The sequence below is a fragment of the Papaver somniferum genome, chromosome 3 (genome assembly GCF_003573695.1).
Source record: "Papaver somniferum cultivar HN1 chromosome 3, ASM357369v1, whole genome shotgun sequence".
Taxonomy (NCBI): Eukaryota; Viridiplantae; Streptophyta; class Magnoliopsida; order Ranunculales; family Papaveraceae; genus Papaver; species Papaver somniferum.
In genome coordinates, this window is record NC_039360.1 from 109,596,855 (window position 1) to 109,615,129 (window position 18,275).

Genomic DNA, 18,275 nt, shown 5'->3' on the forward strand with positions numbered 1-18,275 from the left:
CATCAGATCTATACCTTGTCCATAAAGCTTATAAGATACAGAATAAAGAAACCTTAAGGATATGACGAAAAAAACGAAATGTAGAATTTTAGAAAATATGGGTTTCGGAAAAAATTTATCCCAAAAAATGGGTGCGCGCGTGAGAATTTCTGTCCGTGGGTTTCACGGTGGAGAAAATCTGAAAACTGGGTTTCCCTGTAGTTTTCACATCTCTAAAACTACTGTGATTGAAACAAGTTTAAATAAAACAACTGTTGGCCACAACACTAAAAGTTATTACAGCCCAACAACAGTCGTTTTAGTGAAGCCCAGGAAGTGGTTAAAAACCCATTTTCCACTAGTGAGAATAGCATCAGCTAAACCAGATACTCTTAGATGGCTCCTAACTAATTCAGGAAAATTTACAGTCAAATCCATGTACAACAAGCTTAATGAAAGAACTGTGAATAACTATAACCTATGACAGTCTGACAACTTCTGGAAGAGATTATGGAAAATAGATGTGTCTCAAAGAATAAAGATCTTCACATGGAAGTGTTTACAAAATTTTGTGTCTACAAACCTAAAATTATCCAGATTTATGGAGGATATAACGCCTAACTGCACCTTTGGATGCATGGAACATGAATCCATAGAGCACTTTTTTTTTCATTGTCCTTATGCCAAGTATGTATGGGCAATAAAGCCATTCCCTGTAGAACTGAATTTCGATACAACTACCACTTTTTTAGAGGTCTGTAAAGACCGGATAGGAAAAGAAAACACTATCATCCCCATAAAAATAATCATGACAAAAAATTGGTTTATATGGAAGGAAAGATGCAATAGATCCTTTGAAAAACAACAGCAAACATATAGTCAATTATCTCTAAAAATACAAAGACATTTAGAGTATTGGTACAAGGGCAAATTCTCGACTAAACATGTCAAAACTAGAACAGTAGAAAAACCAAGTTGGAAAGCTCCTAAATCTTCACAAAAGACGCTCAATTTAGATGCAGCCTGGACCTCTATGTATGTACCAGCAGGTTTTTCTTTAATCTTTAAAAATGATGCAGGGAACTTCGAGCAAGGCAGAGCAGGACCCATCACAGCTTCATCTCCAGAAGAAGTAGAAGCTTTAGGGCTTTTGCAGACAGCAACATGCGCGACGGAGGAGGGCTTGTCAAATTTTAGTGTAGAAGGGGATTGCAAGAACCTTTTTGACTACCTTAATGGAGAAGAGTCTCAAATCAATTGGCAGAACCAGACAATAATGGATCAAGTAAAGAGAGTTTTTAACCTTTGCCAAAAAAAATTAGGTTTTTTTTATATTCCTAGATTAGAAAATGATGTAGTTGATATCCTTACTAAGGATGCTAAATCTTTCTCAACTTTTATTAATTGGAAGAATGAACCTCCATCTTGTATTGTGCATGCTTTAGAAGCAGAATATAATGCTTGGGTTGGAGTTCATAGCCCAACATTAGATGGATCTACTATTATTGATGTAAGGGTTACTAACTCCCTAAGTTAGTCTGTTTTAATATATTCCAACTTACAAAAAAAAAAAAAAAAAAAACTATGGAGGGATCGGGATCAACATCAGTAAGATATTTTTCCTCGAGAATTCTAAAATTTGGGTGTTTTCTTGAACTTTGATTTTATTGATGTAGATTGTAGTGATGTATATGTGGTATAAGTAATTGGATGATCTTTGTAGTGACTGTAAACAAAAGAGAAAAAAGACAATTGATAAATACAATAAAGTCTTATGCCTCTTATGTTCATTTCTCAGTAAAATTCTGTGTCTTCATTTTTATCTGTTATTTTGTGTGCTTTGTTGTCTCTCTATATTTAGAAAATATTTGATATATGAAATTGAGAAGGGGAATTCTTTGAATTGGTGCATGTGACTGAAAATGTATGACAAAACTGTTTACGGGTGTCGGAATTATGAAATTCTTGGCGAAACAGTTTCCGCCAAGTATGAGAACTTTGGTTGGTTCTTTATTCTTTCTTAGTTTAGCTTGTGCAAGTAATATGAGTTCTTTCCTCATGAGTCTGATTCACAGAATAAGTCATTCTGCATCATGTGATAAGGATGGAAGTAATCCTGGATGGTTAGGTGGTACTAACCTGAATAAGAATAAGTTAGACTACTACTAGTCTACTACGTACTTTATTGTTGCGGGAATTTGTGTATTAAATTTGTTGTATTACATTTTTTTGCTAGTCGTTATGTTGATACAAGTAAGAAGGATGAAGAAGGAGAGAGAGACGTAGAATTGAATTCCTAGGAAGTTTCATTAACTTGTGTTCTTTGGTTTTGGTTAAAACTACAAAAAGTTTGTTCCTCTCTTGTTTTTATATATGATGAGTTATTGATTGTTAGTCTACAGGTTTTGTACAATGCTTGATATGCTTTTTGCAGAGTTAACACGAGTACTTAAAACTGTTAGCTCATGCTTTTAAAATGCACTTTGATATGTTTTTTTACATGTTATCTGATTTGAATTTCTGCCTTGTTTATATTCAGGCTTCCGTTAACTCAAATGCAATGTTTCCGTCTGCACCAGCTGCCAATGTTTCTGAAGCTGGCACGGCCACTGCACCAGCTCCTAAGAAGCGTAAACAAACTTCATGGGTATGGGAACACCTTGAAAAAGACCCTAAACCTTCAATATTGGCACCGTGTAAGATGTGTAAACTGAGACTTAAAGCTGGCATGAAGAAGAATGTGACTAGCTCCTTCATTACCCATTTGAAGAAATGTAAACTTGAGAGGAGATTCAAGGTACCATCTCGTGTCACTATACGACGAGATGTTATAGAATTGTCTGCATATGATAAGGAGAGATTGAAAAAAAAATCTGGAGGTGCAAATGCAGAAATTGAATCTGGAGTTTAATTTGGATTTTGAACTTGTAATATTTATGTTTTGTATTTTGTCTTAATCACATATGGAATATGTGAACTTAGAATGTTTATGAATTTGGAATGTGTATGGAATGTGAATGTCTGCAGACTGTAGGTGGATTAAAAATTTTGAACTATCGGTTTATTTTTGAAACTTTTGAACTGTCAGTCTCAGGAATCTGGCATAATTGTCGGTTAACAACCACGGGGACAAACCAAAACTGGCAAGAACCATTCAGAAACCGAACTAATAGATAATAGTTTGGTGGTGGTAAGACTTTTGGAAACCGATAGTAATGGTTTCGGTTTTGAATTGGCTGGAAATCGAACAGAAACCAACTATGATGTTTCAGCCCTACTTAGGACACAAGTATTGGTTTCCTAAACCAAATAAATTTAATCCAATCCTCGACCAACGTACCAACACTAACAACATTAACGGTGTCCGTCAACGATATCAATATTACCCTACCCACAAACGGAGACTTCAAGAAGAGGTACAAACAAACGTCAGTGGTACCATTTATACAACACGTGTAAGTCCGCAGAAAAAAGAGAGGCAATTGTTTGTCACAATTCTTTATGTTAGCTTCTTTTTTATTTTATTATTATTTTATTTATTTTTTTATAGACAAGGAACATTTTCATTAATGAGATTTCAAGGTTACAATGAGTTTAAGATCGAAAATAAGAGAATATAAAGTAAAAAGAACATACCGTAAGAGTACAATACCGAGAAATCCGACAAGAGAAAGAGAAGGATTACCGGAGTAAGACAAATACAAGTATGAATAAGATCCGATTAAATCGGAAGAAGGATGGTTTTTCTCGGAATTAAATTCCAAACATTTAGTTTGTTTTTCTTCTTTAGAAAGAAATGCCTCCAAAGTAGGAGTGATTTGCTCAAATCTCTTGTAAATAGTGATGAAGCTTCCGTCATCAAAAAGGCCACCGATGTAGATTTCGTCGCCGGAAAAGTTGATGATGAAGATTCCGATGAAGAGTTCGTCGCCGGAGACAATAAAGATGGAAATTTCGTCGTTGGAGAGCATCACTATTGATCTTAGATCCCAACCTAATAACCCAAAATTGCCATTAAAGCGAAGATAAACCTTAAAAGAGTAGATAAAACCACCAAAACGGTGTAGATAAGCAGAAAACATAAAAAGAAAAAACTAAACTAATCTACTTACTAACCTAGAAAGCAATTAATAATGAAGAAATCTGCTCAGATCTAGTCCAAAAATGGACTAGATCTGAGCAGAGAATGGTTGTTTTTGATGATTTTATTGAAGAAGAAGAAGGAGCCCGAGAGAGGAGAAATTTAGTAACGTACAGTATATTAACTTTCAAAAAATTTATGTTAGTTTATAGTAACGGACCACTAACTCCTAGTGGTACTGCCTATAGAAGTGAATGGATAGATAGAAAGTGGAAAGTGGAAAGGGCGAGTCTTATTATTTCTTCTTTAGTTTTGTTGCACAGTTACATTGAAATGAAGTAAGCAACTCAATATTTATAGCCAGGGAAAAAGAGAGTCGGTAGAAAGGTTCTCAAATTCTTAAAGGATAAGTTATACTACCTGGATCCTTATCTAGTCTAGTGAATGGAGGTGGGGAATCAACCAGAGTTCTCCCTATTCTTCTTTAAGGCGGCAAAATGGTGGGACACCCTCATAAGGCACGTTCACACAACACTCCCCTTTGGACCACAATTTTTAAATGTTTTCTTGACAAGCTTTGCTGGTAAAACCTGATAGGACAAAATCCGAGTAAAATTTATTATCTCGCCAGAACCTTGTCAGAAAAATCCAATTGGGAAAAAAACTGGTCGAAGGAAAAAGAGTACAACATCGGTAGCTTTAAAGTGATGATGGTAGTCACACATTCTCTCCCGTCGCCGAAACTGTGTCAGGAAAACCATTTTGGAAAAACTTGAACTTGGAGTGAGATTGGTCAGTGATAGACACATTTATATGTCTATTTTCATCTCTTTTGTGTATTTTGTTAGTACCCATTTGTTCTTATTACGGTGTTTTTATGTTTGTTTAGGTGTTTTTGGAGAAAATACCCTTCTGTGGAAAGAGTTGCTCAAAAAGTGATGATTTACACCCCCGGAGAAAAGTACTAAAGGCACCTCAGAAATGCACCGGAAACGTCCCAGAAATGTCCCGGCAACGAAACCATATGGGAGAAACTTTTTAGTTGCAATTAATAAACTCCAGAGCATAGAAATTTACGCCTATTAAGGATAGCACTAACCAATCTAAGTGGATGGAAACATTTTTGTTTTAGGAGCTGAGGAACCAATCTGACTAGATGGAAACATCTACAGAGTCTATTCATAAAAGCACAAAGCTCAGGTGTTAGAATTAACATGATAGTTTCGCCATATCTCGTCGAGTCCTTTTCACTTTATATTTTTAGTTTTCTTTTATTTCAAGTGATTTGGTGGGGCACACGATTCAAGTTGTTACCTTTGCTAGCTTGAAATAGAGTGACTGAGTTACCTTTTCAAAAAAAAAGGTAATAGTGGTTGGGAACGCCATCCTTTGGAAGGATATGGGTCATACCCTGGTGAGCCCAATTACTATCCACACATGCATCAGTCTTACGAGCAAGAAGATTATAGTACTAGTTCTTCGTCTCTAGAGGAGACAATCAAACTATTGAAAACTAGTCCCTATTATGATCCTTCTGAACCTGTTCTTCCTCTAGAAGAGTCTCTCAAACAATTAACTGAGAATACAAATAGGTTTGTGTTAAAAATGAATAAACAAAATGCACCCATGAGTGAACCTTTTATACACAATACCATAAGGAAGCCATGTGAGTCGATTCAAAAGCTTTTATTAGAGGCCCAGAACAGAACTGCTCAAGATAGTCTTAATCTCCAATATAGTGTTTCCAATAGTACCCTTGAAAATGAGGATAGTTGTTTGCCTAATTTAGAGGACGAGGTTAGAATTGGTAACACTACTTGTTTTGATAAGGTTCGATCATTTTCATGTTATTATAGTGATGATTATGATGAGGATAGTATTGATGAAGAACATGAAATATGTAGGCATAGTGATCAGGAATTTGTTACTCCGATTGAGCTTTATAATGATAGTGTTGTTTCTAATAAAAATCCAAATAATTTTAATAATTATTCACCTATTCAAAAGGACGAGGATTTACCTAGAGATACCACCGTTTTAGACGATGTAGTTCATGATCCTTTAGCCTGCAGTATGTTGGATAATCCATTATTTGATGTGCCTATTAGTGAATCGGAGGAGGTAACTATGATTAAAACCTTAGTTTATGAGCCTTTCGCTGATAATCCTTTATATGATTGTGATGATGGTTTAGAGGAAAGAGTTTACCCTGAGAATACTGTTTTAGAATCTAGCGATTTAGAAACACTAGTCTTAGAAGATGATAAACTCGTAGAAATGAGTGAGGATGAACCCAACTTAGAAGAATCTATTGACCATTTCTAGGAATATGATGACCTAGAAATTAGGGAAGTTGTGACTAATATTTCTAGAGACACAGAAAACTCTAAGTTTGGGGGTGATTATCATTCTCCGTGTGTTTTAACTCTTAGTAAGTACCCTCCTGTAGGACTTGACATTTGTGCCTCAACCATCTTACAAGATTATCTTCATACACGTTTTTCCGAACCTAATGATGTCCAGAAAGAAGCTTAGTTGTTAGAAACCCATCCTATGGTTGATGTGGTTAACCCAGGCTATGATACCAAGATTGACTTTGTTTTCCCACCAAAAACTTTTCAACCAATTGTGGGAACTTTTGATTTTAAGATGTGTCGGTTATTAAGTTTTGGGACTAAACCTAATCACCTTAGGAAATTAGAATCGACACATTTGCTTAAGAATGACCACTACTCTCACTGCGGTCAATTATGTAAGTCAAACCTGATTGACTTAGAGGATCCTCAGTTATTTAGGTTATTATTATTTTGTGATTCTAAGTTCTTATTTGAGTTTTTCCAGACTCTAGGACCTAATAATTTGGATCCAACCTATGAGGAAATGCATCCGAGGAAAATATTTTATTTAGACCCTTTCATAGAACCTGAACCACAATTAGATATAAATATCTTAATCAGGAAACTAGATAAGGGCATTCTATACTTGTTCACTTTCTTGGGTTATTGTAGTTTCCTTTGGTCAGCTCTATTTCGTTTTGAAGACCCACAGTTATTTCGACTGTTACTTTATAGTTCGAGTTGACTAATCCTTTCCTAAGTCTGGCTGAAGACTTTAAACTTAGCACTTCTTGGGAGGTAACTCAATCTCATGCAACACGGTAATATCTTTCCTTAACTCTTTCGCTTCAAATGGTAACAGTTTCTCCTTGTTCATGCTTTTAGTTTCATCTTTAGAACATTGAGGACAATGTTAGATTTAAGTTTGGGGGTATGGGAGAAACTTTTTAGTTGCAATTAATAAACTCCAGAGCATAGAAATTTACGCCTATTAAGGATAGCACTAACCAATCTAAGTGGATGGAAACATTTTTGTTTTAGGAGCTGAGGAACCAATCTGACTAGATGGAAACATCTAAAGAGTCTATTCATAAAAGCACAGAGCTCAGGTGTTAGAATTAACATGATAGTTTCGCCATATCTCGTCGAGTCCTTTTCACTTTCTATTTTTAGTTTTCTTTTATTTCAAGTGATTTGGTGGGGCACACGATTCAAGTTGTTACCTTTGCTAGGGTGAAATAGAGTGACTGAGTTACCTTTTCAAAAAAAAAATAAAAAATTAGACCGGACCAGTTAGACCAATCGGAATAAGTATTAACACTTGGATAGAAATATGCGTGTGTTCTCCCTGTTTCCGTCGCCTAAGCAAGCGTGGAATGCAGGACCCGTGGGAACTATCGTGTAATCTGCTGACAAGAAGCATGCGCTTGGATCCAAAAGATCTATTCATGCCGTTAAGTTAAAAAAAATAAAAAAAAATGGTTATTGTTATGTGTAGTCAACTGCTGGTTCCCTTGTATTTGCCAGTTTGTTGATCTAGATTTAAGTTATTGACCACTGGTTCCCTTGTATATGCCAGTGTGTTAATATTAGTCAGACCGGTATCTCAGTCATTTAGGTTAGGTTCACCTTGACAGAGGCCTTCAGACAGATATGGGAAACACCATTCACTTTTCAACCATCTACATTTTTCTTTTTCCATCTTCTTAATCTTTTCATGTGATTAGTCTGACTCCGAGTATAATGTCCATCGTGAAACTATCTTAGTAGAGCTCTATCACTTATATGAATTTTAGTATGCTTGAGTGCAAACTCGTATACAGCAATTGGAATTTCGCTTCAGGGTACTTCCTCTTGTAATTAATAAGTATGCCAACCAAGGAGGTTCTTTAGTGCTTTCCAATATTTTTCGTAGATAGCTAGGGTCTGGAGTATTGGTTTTTGTGGGTACACCTCTGATAAACCCACCCGAGATTAACTCGGTCACTTTTCAAGAATAAAATTTGCTCGAGGACTAGCAAATAATAAGTTTGGGGGTATTTGATAGACACATTTATGTGTCTATTTTCATCTCTTTTGTGTATTTTGTTAGTACCCATTTGTTCTTATTACGGTGTTTTTATGTTTGTTTAGGTGTTTTTGGAGAAAATACCCTTCTGTGGAAAGAGTTGCTCAAAAAGTGATGATTTACACCCCGGAGAAAAGTACTAAAGGCACCCCAGAAATGCACCGGAAACGTCCCAGAAATGTCCCGGAGGAACCCAGAAAAATTACTATTTCAGCCCAAATTGCTAAAGGGACACCCAACAGTGGTTAGGGGGACACCCTTCTTCACGGTTTGAAATAAAAATTGCCGGGAATATCTTTTTCACGTCTGCATGAATTTGCAGAATTGAATTCTATCGATTTTCTCGGATTTGATCAGCTTATTTAGATTGGGAATGATCCAGCACATCGAAATAGGGAAGGAAATAGATTCATGCACGCGAAAGATGGAAGATTTTGTGGATATCATCGAAACAGGGGAAGAAAATATTTCGAATATCCTGTTTGATTATCTAGCGTCTTTTCTGGGATTTTACGAGTGTTGGGAAGATATCTTTCCTGATATTTGATTCTATCTAATATGGAAAAGCTTTACAGCTCATCAAACGCGTGACACAGAGAATAAAGAAGAAAATTTCAGAGATGAATATGTGAACAACAAGAATATTTGGGAGTTATTGCAAAGGATTTCGTCTACCTGTTGAGTATAAAAAGACTTCTGGGGTAGAGTAGAAGGCTGTCGAGAGTTGGGAGGAGAGAAGGAACGCTGCAGAATCGAGAACCATGATTTCTCTCTGCTGCTGCTGCCGCCATTGATGAAGATGAAGAACACGAAGAACGGACTCGCATCAGCAGTCGTTTATCAACAGTGTCTAAGACGCACACCCGTGGGTCGTAGTTAGTCGTACAACAGCAGTTATCATTTATCGTTCTTCTTGTAACAGCTGAACAGCGCCTTTGCAACAGTTATTTCTGTTGCGATTTTTCTGTTCAATTGTTTTACACCTTTTCATCATTTGTAAACCACTTTTTGAGCAATAAATAATTATTTTGAGAGCATTTTTACTATGATGAGCTAAAACCCAACACTGGGACGACGGAGGAGGCCAAACTTCATACTTGGGGTAATTTCATTAATTCTTTTTAAGACTTTTGCATTAATTTAAAATTGAAATATGATTTGAATTAATTGGTTGTTATTTAATTTGATGATGTATGCTTGGCTTAGGTGTTTTGATACATCATGCTTAGGACTTACAATCAATGTTTTGAAAATCTACTTTGGCAAAATAAGAGTCCATATAATTTATGTTTTGAGCGATTATTGTTGAGAATAAATCATTGAGCCCTATGTTATGAAAATTGGCTGAATCATTAGTCCCAGTACCTCTCGCCCATTGTGACAAATATTGTGTATATATTTTTATTTTTAAATCTTTACAAGTCCGAGCAACGAACTTTTACTACCACTTTTAAAACTACAACAATCAGCGCCATGACTTCCGTCAAAATTGCATCATGAAAAACCACTTGGGAAAAAACCTGAGTGCCAGGAAATACTTCCTCCGACAAATTGCGTTAGGAAAACCACTTGGGTCAAAACCTACACGCCTGCGTCAGGAAAACCACTTGGGACAAAACCTGAAAGCCTAAAATTCAGAATAATGTCGACGTCGATGTAAATGTTTCCTCATTAAAAACCTCGTCTGAAAAACCCCGAGGGACAAAAACCAGACCAGAGGAAAAGAGTACAACAAACGTCGTCTGATAACAGTGTTGGACACGCATATGCTGCCTCGTTAAAACCATGGCAAGGAAAACCCAACGGGACAAAACCTTGGCGAAGGAAAAAAGTGTACATCGTGTTTAAGTCCAACCAATGATTCTACGAGTTTACTCCCCCTGAAGCATGACTTCTTAAAGCGATTGGTGGTGCAAATATTATATAGCCTTCAGAAAACTGCTTTATCATTTGCAGTTTATGGAGGATTGACTGCAGGTCTTGCGTCGAGTGCACCACTAGCAATGTACACCTCGCATTTAAATCCTCCATCATTGCACACCAAATTCAGTTTTCCGCTTTAACTTCAGGCATAATAATGAAAGGCCTTTTGTAAACTCATAAATACCGTAGAATCAATTTCAGCCTCTAAAAATGTAACCTGCAAAACAAAAGTTAGAAAAACAGGATAATGCATGCATTAAATCCGTAAATGGTACTTCTGGACCATAAAATATTATTTCTACGTACGTAACAGATGGATCACTTTTCCACTCTGGGATCCAAACTAATTGTGCTAATTTAGAAGCACGATAAGCATTACGAGTATATCAAAACTAGATACTCTTGTATATACAGACAAGTTTTATTATGCTAGCATGTCCTCGAACTTCAGGTCGATCAAATATTTCAATTTCATGGAGATCTCAAAATTTAGTTCAAGAGTGGATTTTAGCGCTGTGAAGGGCCTTTCAAGAAGCCGAAGATGATATCATCAATTCATCATCCGGATACTAAACCTATACCAAAGAACATAAAATTCACACAAGGACTGTTCACGAATTTCTCTTATGTGGTGATAATGACTTATTTCAAGCCTGACATAGTTCACAAAGTCAGGTGGCTTCCTGAGTCAGAAACTCGAATCCTTCAGGGATTCATTACAGTCACCAACAAGATGCAATATGAGTCCTTCAGGGACTACAACGCTATAAAGTGCATCTATATTAGGAGAATACCTTTAGTTTTACAGAACCAATCCTGGGGTTCAGCAGGAAAACCCTTAAATCTCACCTTGAGCGATTGTATTACTTTCTCTGCGCTTCATCTCAAACACCAACCTGTAATATTCATGCCTCATGATTTTACAGTGTGAGTCAGATCCGATCTTTTGCGCATTTTGGAGAAATTTCATCCTCAACCTTAGTTTGAGGGGAATAGTTTATAAGCCTATCGATCACAATGTCGATCTTCCTCTGCAGAGGGGTACATAACCACCATTGTAATAAATAATCGACAATCATATAGATCAAACACAATTCTCTATTGCATGCATATTCAATTTTACAGACTGGTACCAGTGCCACTTCAGGGGCATTATGATCTCCCTATCTTTAATAAGGAGTTTCAAACTTAGAGAATGTGGATCATATTCTGATAGTCTCCATGAGCATTATCTGTAGCCTCTCTTCAAGAACACTACATATTATAAAAGTGATTGGATTTTTCTTTATGAGGCATTCATTCCGGCCTCAAGCGTGTCTTAACGCGCAATTTGGTCATTGCGAGATGCATGATTTGACCTGCTGTGACAACTTCTTGTGTATGCATTCTCAAGCAAGTGACGAGCAATATTCTCCCAGAGCTACTGCAGTTATTTATTTTAATCATGAGTAATCTCCAACACCTCAATTACACCCAATATCTTGGTGTGAGAAAACAAATGAGATGTCTCACGCTAGTTCTAGTGGCAGCCGAACTTTCTTTGATCAGGATAAATCTTAATCAGATAGCCTATTTGATTGTCGACATCTCCTACTTCAACCTTTAGGTGATGCCTGTCATATCCATGACTTCAAAGGAAAGCCCTTAAATTTGTCGACATAATACGTGTCATCTTCAGATGGCAGTCTTTCTCCCCCTGGTTAAGGAGGGAGAACCTTTTTAGGTTATCAACATAATTCGCATCATCCTCTTGTGGTGACTTTTCTCCCCCTGATAAAAGTGGGAGAACCTTAAAGGTTATCAACCTTACTTTTGCCAAACTTCTGGTGGCATTTTAGTTTTCCTGATCATGGCGGAAACATTATTATCTCAATTCTAGAAACTTCTGGCTCCATAATACAATTTTCAAAGAAAATCTTACTCATGATAGTTTTTGGGTTTTAATTTAACTACACAAAAAGTGCCCAAAAACAGCTGCAGGTTCGACAAGAGATGAGACATTTCACGCCGTTCCTTTTCGACGGCTTACTTCCCCCCCTAACGGAGGGAATACAGTCTCATCTTCAATAAGACATTACCAACACGTGGTTTTAAATGTCTTATGAATCGAAACCAACATACATAGCTAGGTGACGCTATGGACCAAAAACGTAAATTGCAAGGTTGCTTCGCAAGACATAATTGAGGGTAAATAGTTGATCGAGCAATAAACTAAAGATGCTTAAACAAAAAACTCAACTAGACCATGTCAAGTGTGCACATGTGCTAACTATATGCTCGATACCAACTGAAGGCAAAGCATCAAAAGCCTATCAATTTACCACCAAAATAAATGGACTTAATTGGAAAGTCCAAGATGGATAGGCAACCACAATATTTGCACAAATTGTTTGGCAAGTACAAAATTACATGTTAATATAAATAAGAGACCATCTATTAGATGCGTCCAGCAATACAGTGAAGTATTGAAAAATGTCCATAGTGTAGGGTAAATAAGCCCTACAAATGCCACCATAAATCCTCTGCAGGAATGTTGGTGATCCAATAAGTTACCATAATGTAATTGTTAATGCTAGTTAAAGAGCCAAGTGTCTCAAAGAACGACCAACATAATTTACATCTTTATCCGACAGAAGCTTCGGGTTCTGTAAAAGATGTCTATGAGCATTTTATATTGTCTACTGATCTTGGTAGAACTTGGGTGTCCAAATCTATCATGTCGAAGCATGAAAATTCAAGTTCATTTAACTTCTGGTTAATGACAATGTGATATTCGAAAGTTCAAATCCTCATATGACGCACCCTACAAAAGAGAGCATTAAGCTTCTCTATAACGTGCTTTTGGCACAGAACATATGAAGTAATAAAATATTTCATAAAATGCTCATTCTTCATTTCAAGGTGGTAGTTACGTCGAATATTTTCAAAATTCAACAGGTTCTTCAGGAATCCGGAATAATATAAGGCGTCAATAGTAGTAACTTTTATACCACCAGAATGATACACGCTCTTCCGGAGCCGTCTGTCATAATATTCGAACCCGAAATGGCATTTCACATTTCCCAAAACTTCTACAAGATTACAAAAATGCTTCGAAAATTTTTGTTTGTTGTTCCCTTGTCTTTGAGACAAATCTGTCCATCGCCTATTAAATATGGATAAATTACTTCAGGAATCCATATTCGTTAGTACAGGTAGACAAGAGAAAGATAGCATAGCCATCAACAAAAACATTTGGTAATTATGGGCTACTTCGGGAACCCAAAATTTTAAGGCTTATTCCGGGAACCCATAGACCGCTTCTGCAGTCTAATATGAATTACTATAGGAAACCACAAATTACATGTTGGACTGCTTCTGGAATCGTCAAGATCTCATGGATTGCTTCAATATCTCATGGATTGCTTTGGGAATCCATTGTTTACATAACAAGTAAATAAAATAAACAGAACTTAAAAATAAAGGAAACACAAACATATATGGTACTACTAGAAACAACAAATCTCCATTTTCGTCACCTTCGGGGTCGACGAAATATCAATTTCCAAGTATGCACATGAATACAGTCTTTGTAGAAGAAATTGCCTCGATATCAGTCGCAGGTCACTTCAGGGACCGCTGATAAAAACCGGTTAGCACTTTGTAACGGGTCGCTTCTGGGACCATCCAGCTAGCGGAACGCACTTTTGCATCCATACTATGCTGCACATATTCCAACTTGTGGTGGAATTATTTTAAAATATCTGGAGATTATTAGAGCAAGAAAAATTAAATCTACACCGTTTTTCACGGATGTAATAATTTTCCGTTCACCTGTATTAACCGACTAGTACCAAAACAAAATCGTAAAGAGTAAGAAATTAAGACACAAAGTATATGCTAGTCAATATTGAGATGTTTATTCTCAATTATGTACTCATCTTTGTCCTACGTTTCCATAGACTTACCAAATACTTCCTCCACTACGGTGATAGGCAGTGACGAATCCAGGAAAGATAAATTTTCTTTTAAGACCCGGATTAGAAGCCTTGGTCGAGCAAAAAAAAAAAATTGGCTTGTGGACTGGAAAGCCTACCCGGACCAAAGTCCCTTTAGCCCAGTTATAGGTCCGTCATTGGTGATAGGTATAAGTCTTCATTTAGATACCATTTTCTACTAGTCACACGTACTGAGAGTAGCATTTCTGGCCTAATAATATCCTGGATCAAACGAAAATTCAGTTGGGTAAGTAAAAGGCCATACACAGACATGATTAAACTTAAAATGTTACGAAGGAAATCTTAGCCCTTTGTATTTATGTCGCCAACTTCACATGTCCAGTGAAGTATATAATTGTGTCTCGACATAAATCTTAGCCCTGCAACAGCATATGATTGTTTCATAGTCGGTTTCCACCAAGTTCCCTCGAACAAAAGTTCGTACTTAAAGAACACGAAATCGATAAATATTGACGTACTTAAAAGAACACAAAATCAATAAATATCGACGAACGATTTCGGGCTGATAACGTGTTATATACCGGTAGACTATTGGACTATGAACTAACTAATACTTAATTTAGTTTATAGTAACGGACCACTAACTCTTAGTGTTACTGCCTATAGAAGTGAATAGATAGATAGAAAGTGGAAAGGGAGAGTTTTATTATTTCTTCATTAGTTTTGTTGCACAGTTACATTGAAATGAAGTAAGCAACTCAATATTTATAGCCAGGGAATAAGAGAGTCGCTAGAAGGTTCTCAAATTCTATACTAGCTGGATCCTTATCCAGTCTAGTGAATGGAGGTGGGGAATCAACCAGAGTTCTCCTGATTCTTCTTAAGGCCGCAAAATGGTGGGCCACCCCACAAAACACGTTCACACAACACTTTAAGAGTTAATGGCTAGCATAACCCGCACGTTAACAAAGTCTTTTTCATCTACCTCAACACAGCTGTAAGCTCTCGATCATGATAGTCTAACTAGAGAGAGACAGACAGGAAAAACTTCAATCCGCTGCTTAATCAATTAATTATTCGTTTGCGGCTCTTATTCTTCCTCGCTCTTCACGGCAATATATATATGCCATTTAATCCCTATAGATGACGCAATTTTCACCTGCAGAAGCAGCACAAGTCTTCCTCTTCTTCTTTTTAATAAAAACTAGTATCTTGCACGTGTGTTGCACGGGGCTAAGTTAATTACATTATTTGTGTTGAAAATGTAAAAACGGATGCTCTTACTGTGTCAAAATGTAGTATCAGCAGAGCGGATAGCTTTAACTGCGAATTTGTAAAGATAGCAGAGTATTAGATGCATTTTCACATCTCTTTGCTTGTGACGGTTCCACAGCCCAATATCTAAGAATTTAGGTTATGTTTCTTTTAGTAATTGCTTTGGCGGCAAGATATGCTAAGAAAAAGAACTTGATGTTTTGTTGAGACTTCAGCCTCCATACACAATTCCAGGGTTTACCAAAGCTAATTGCTGTCTGGATCAATTACCTTGTGTATAGAGTCAATTAAACACGAATCAAAACATGAATCATAAGCTACCATGGTTTCCTAAATAACTACTGCAAGAATGTATATAAACATATATTTTAAAGAAATAGTGGAAAATCAAACAACATACATTGGCTGGTTTTGCAATCACGAAGTTGTGGTTTCACTTCTACAGAGATGATGCTGCATTCATGAAACAAAGTTGTAGAAATACTATATTAGGATAACAAAAAACAACTTTTCCTTTAATATCGTAGACCCATCACCCATCCATGTAGTGATGTACTATGAAATGTAGATCGACTATCTCCAGAAGGGAGTTGGCATCTGGTTTTAATTAGGTTGTTGCCGGCAGACTCATCCAAATCCTTAAATGACAAAACACATGAACTAAGTTCCTTCTGGATATGAGTTTAGCAATCTAAGAATTTGATTGTTATTAGGAACAAAACAAAGCATATGAACCGACTTGTAGTTAATTTTATGTGGCAAAGAAACAATATAAGATGGCATCTAGTTTTAATTAGACTGTTGCCTGGCAGACTCATCCAAATCCTTAAATGACACAACACATAAATTAAAGTCCTTCTGGATATGAGTTTAACAATCTAAGAATTAGATTGTTATTAGGAACAAAACAAAGCATATGAACCGACCTGTAGTTAATTTTATGTGGCAAAGAAACAATATAAGATGAAATTCTACACCTGTAAAGGGACTTCTTGGTCCTGGTTAATAAATAGCTACTTAGGGGATGTTGGGTACCTTATCGACACCGCTTTCTCCCGTTCTAGATCAATTCTGACACCCTTAAGAAGGTTTTATACATAAACATATTATATTTATCAGTTGTTAACAAAACTGGAAAAGAAGAATAATCTTGGTTGTAGACAACACTACCATCAAGTACCCATTAGCTTAAATAATTTAAAAATTATCTTGGCTTCTGCAACTAACACAATGCAATGAACTAAACTAAAAAAACAAAAACAAAGTGGAGCTTTGACATCACCAGTCCAATCAAGGGACTTGCTGAAATCAAACAATCAATTGAAGGCTGAAATACTATAACTGCAAACAATGATTGGAAGACTACCCTGCAAGCTATATAGTATATACAAAAGATTTTTTTTTTAAAGAATCTACGATTGGAATGTATGAAATCCGAAAATCAGAATCCATAACACAGACAAATGCATACACAATTCCAATCAAGCTTACAGTACACTAAACATGGAAAGAAGCTAACATACATTGAAGAAAAATATATAGTAAGTCAACATAATAACGAAAAAGAAACGAATAAAATATCAAATGATGTGAGATTCTGGACCAAGCTCTATCTCATCTGCAAGTTCCTGAAAATCAAATGCACTCTTCACTGATATTTCAGAGATCATACACCCAAAGTTTTTCGATTAGTCCTGCCATCAGAAAACAACAATTGGTAGTTGAAAAACAATTATAGACTAATGCGGGAAGATTACTATACAGAACAGTAACAGCTGAGCGTGTTTGCTTCTTAGGCTATACTGGTCACGATTGAATCAAAAGATTTTACCCTAATAAATTACAATGAATATCTAATAGCATCGAAATTTTTATTGTCGAATCTTTTCTTTTCTAGTGATATACTATCTATTGTATAACAGAAAGGGGATAGAATAGATCAAGAGAAGGGAAGATAATAAAATCAATGGAGATGGCAACGAAAAGAAAACCGAAAGAGAAATATTAATTAGGGTTTTGGTTTTGTAAAAGCTATTATAACTCTGGTGTTGATCACTTATCCATTACGTTCGTCAAAAATCACCGAGAATATTTCAAAATTCTCGATTTCTATTGGCAGGGGGTCAGGAATTCTAGAATTCAAGCTTTTGGCCTAACTTTCATTCTAGAGTCAGTAAAGCTTTTGGCCTAACTTTCATTCTGGAGTCAGTATTTCGGTCTCAAATTATATATACAATAGGAAAGAAGCTATTCCCCCATAAGCACAAAAACAGTTCAATTTTGGTGCCAAAAATTCAAACACCTATGTTTTCTATACCGATAATAAAGTCGTTACTCTTATTTTCCTCTGGATCCCCCTTAGTTGTCTAGGAAATCCCATTTCTACATTTCTTCTGGCACAACCTTGAAGACTCTGTGAAGTCAAAGACAAACTTTGAAAAATTGATAGGCTATCCGCTACAGCCTTATTGGTAGGATTTGTCACGAGATTTCCCGGCCCTTGATTGGCTTATAATTATTGGTTTTCACTATACAGCACATACTCCTGATCAGCCGAGCCGACCACATTGTGCATCACTCATAGTGTCTTATTTGTGATTTCTAGTGTTCAAAAGGGAACCACCTCACCTCCAAATCAAATGAAATGCAACACAATATCCAAAACCTGAAGCAAA

The 18,275-nt window shown here is 36.3% G+C and overlaps 1 long non-coding RNA gene across 1 annotated transcript; it reads right to left on the minus strand.

Moving 5' to 3' along the window:
• Positions 1-3,526: 3,526 nt before the first annotated feature.
• LOC113361547 lies at positions 3,527-4,369 on the minus strand. Its single transcript, XR_003365180.1, has 2 exons — positions 4,096-4,369; positions 3,527-3,973 (listed from the first exon to the last, which is right to left on the minus strand). It is a non-coding gene; the product is annotated as an uncharacterized LOC113361547 (long non-coding RNA).
• Positions 4,370-18,275: the final 13,906 nt, after the last annotated feature.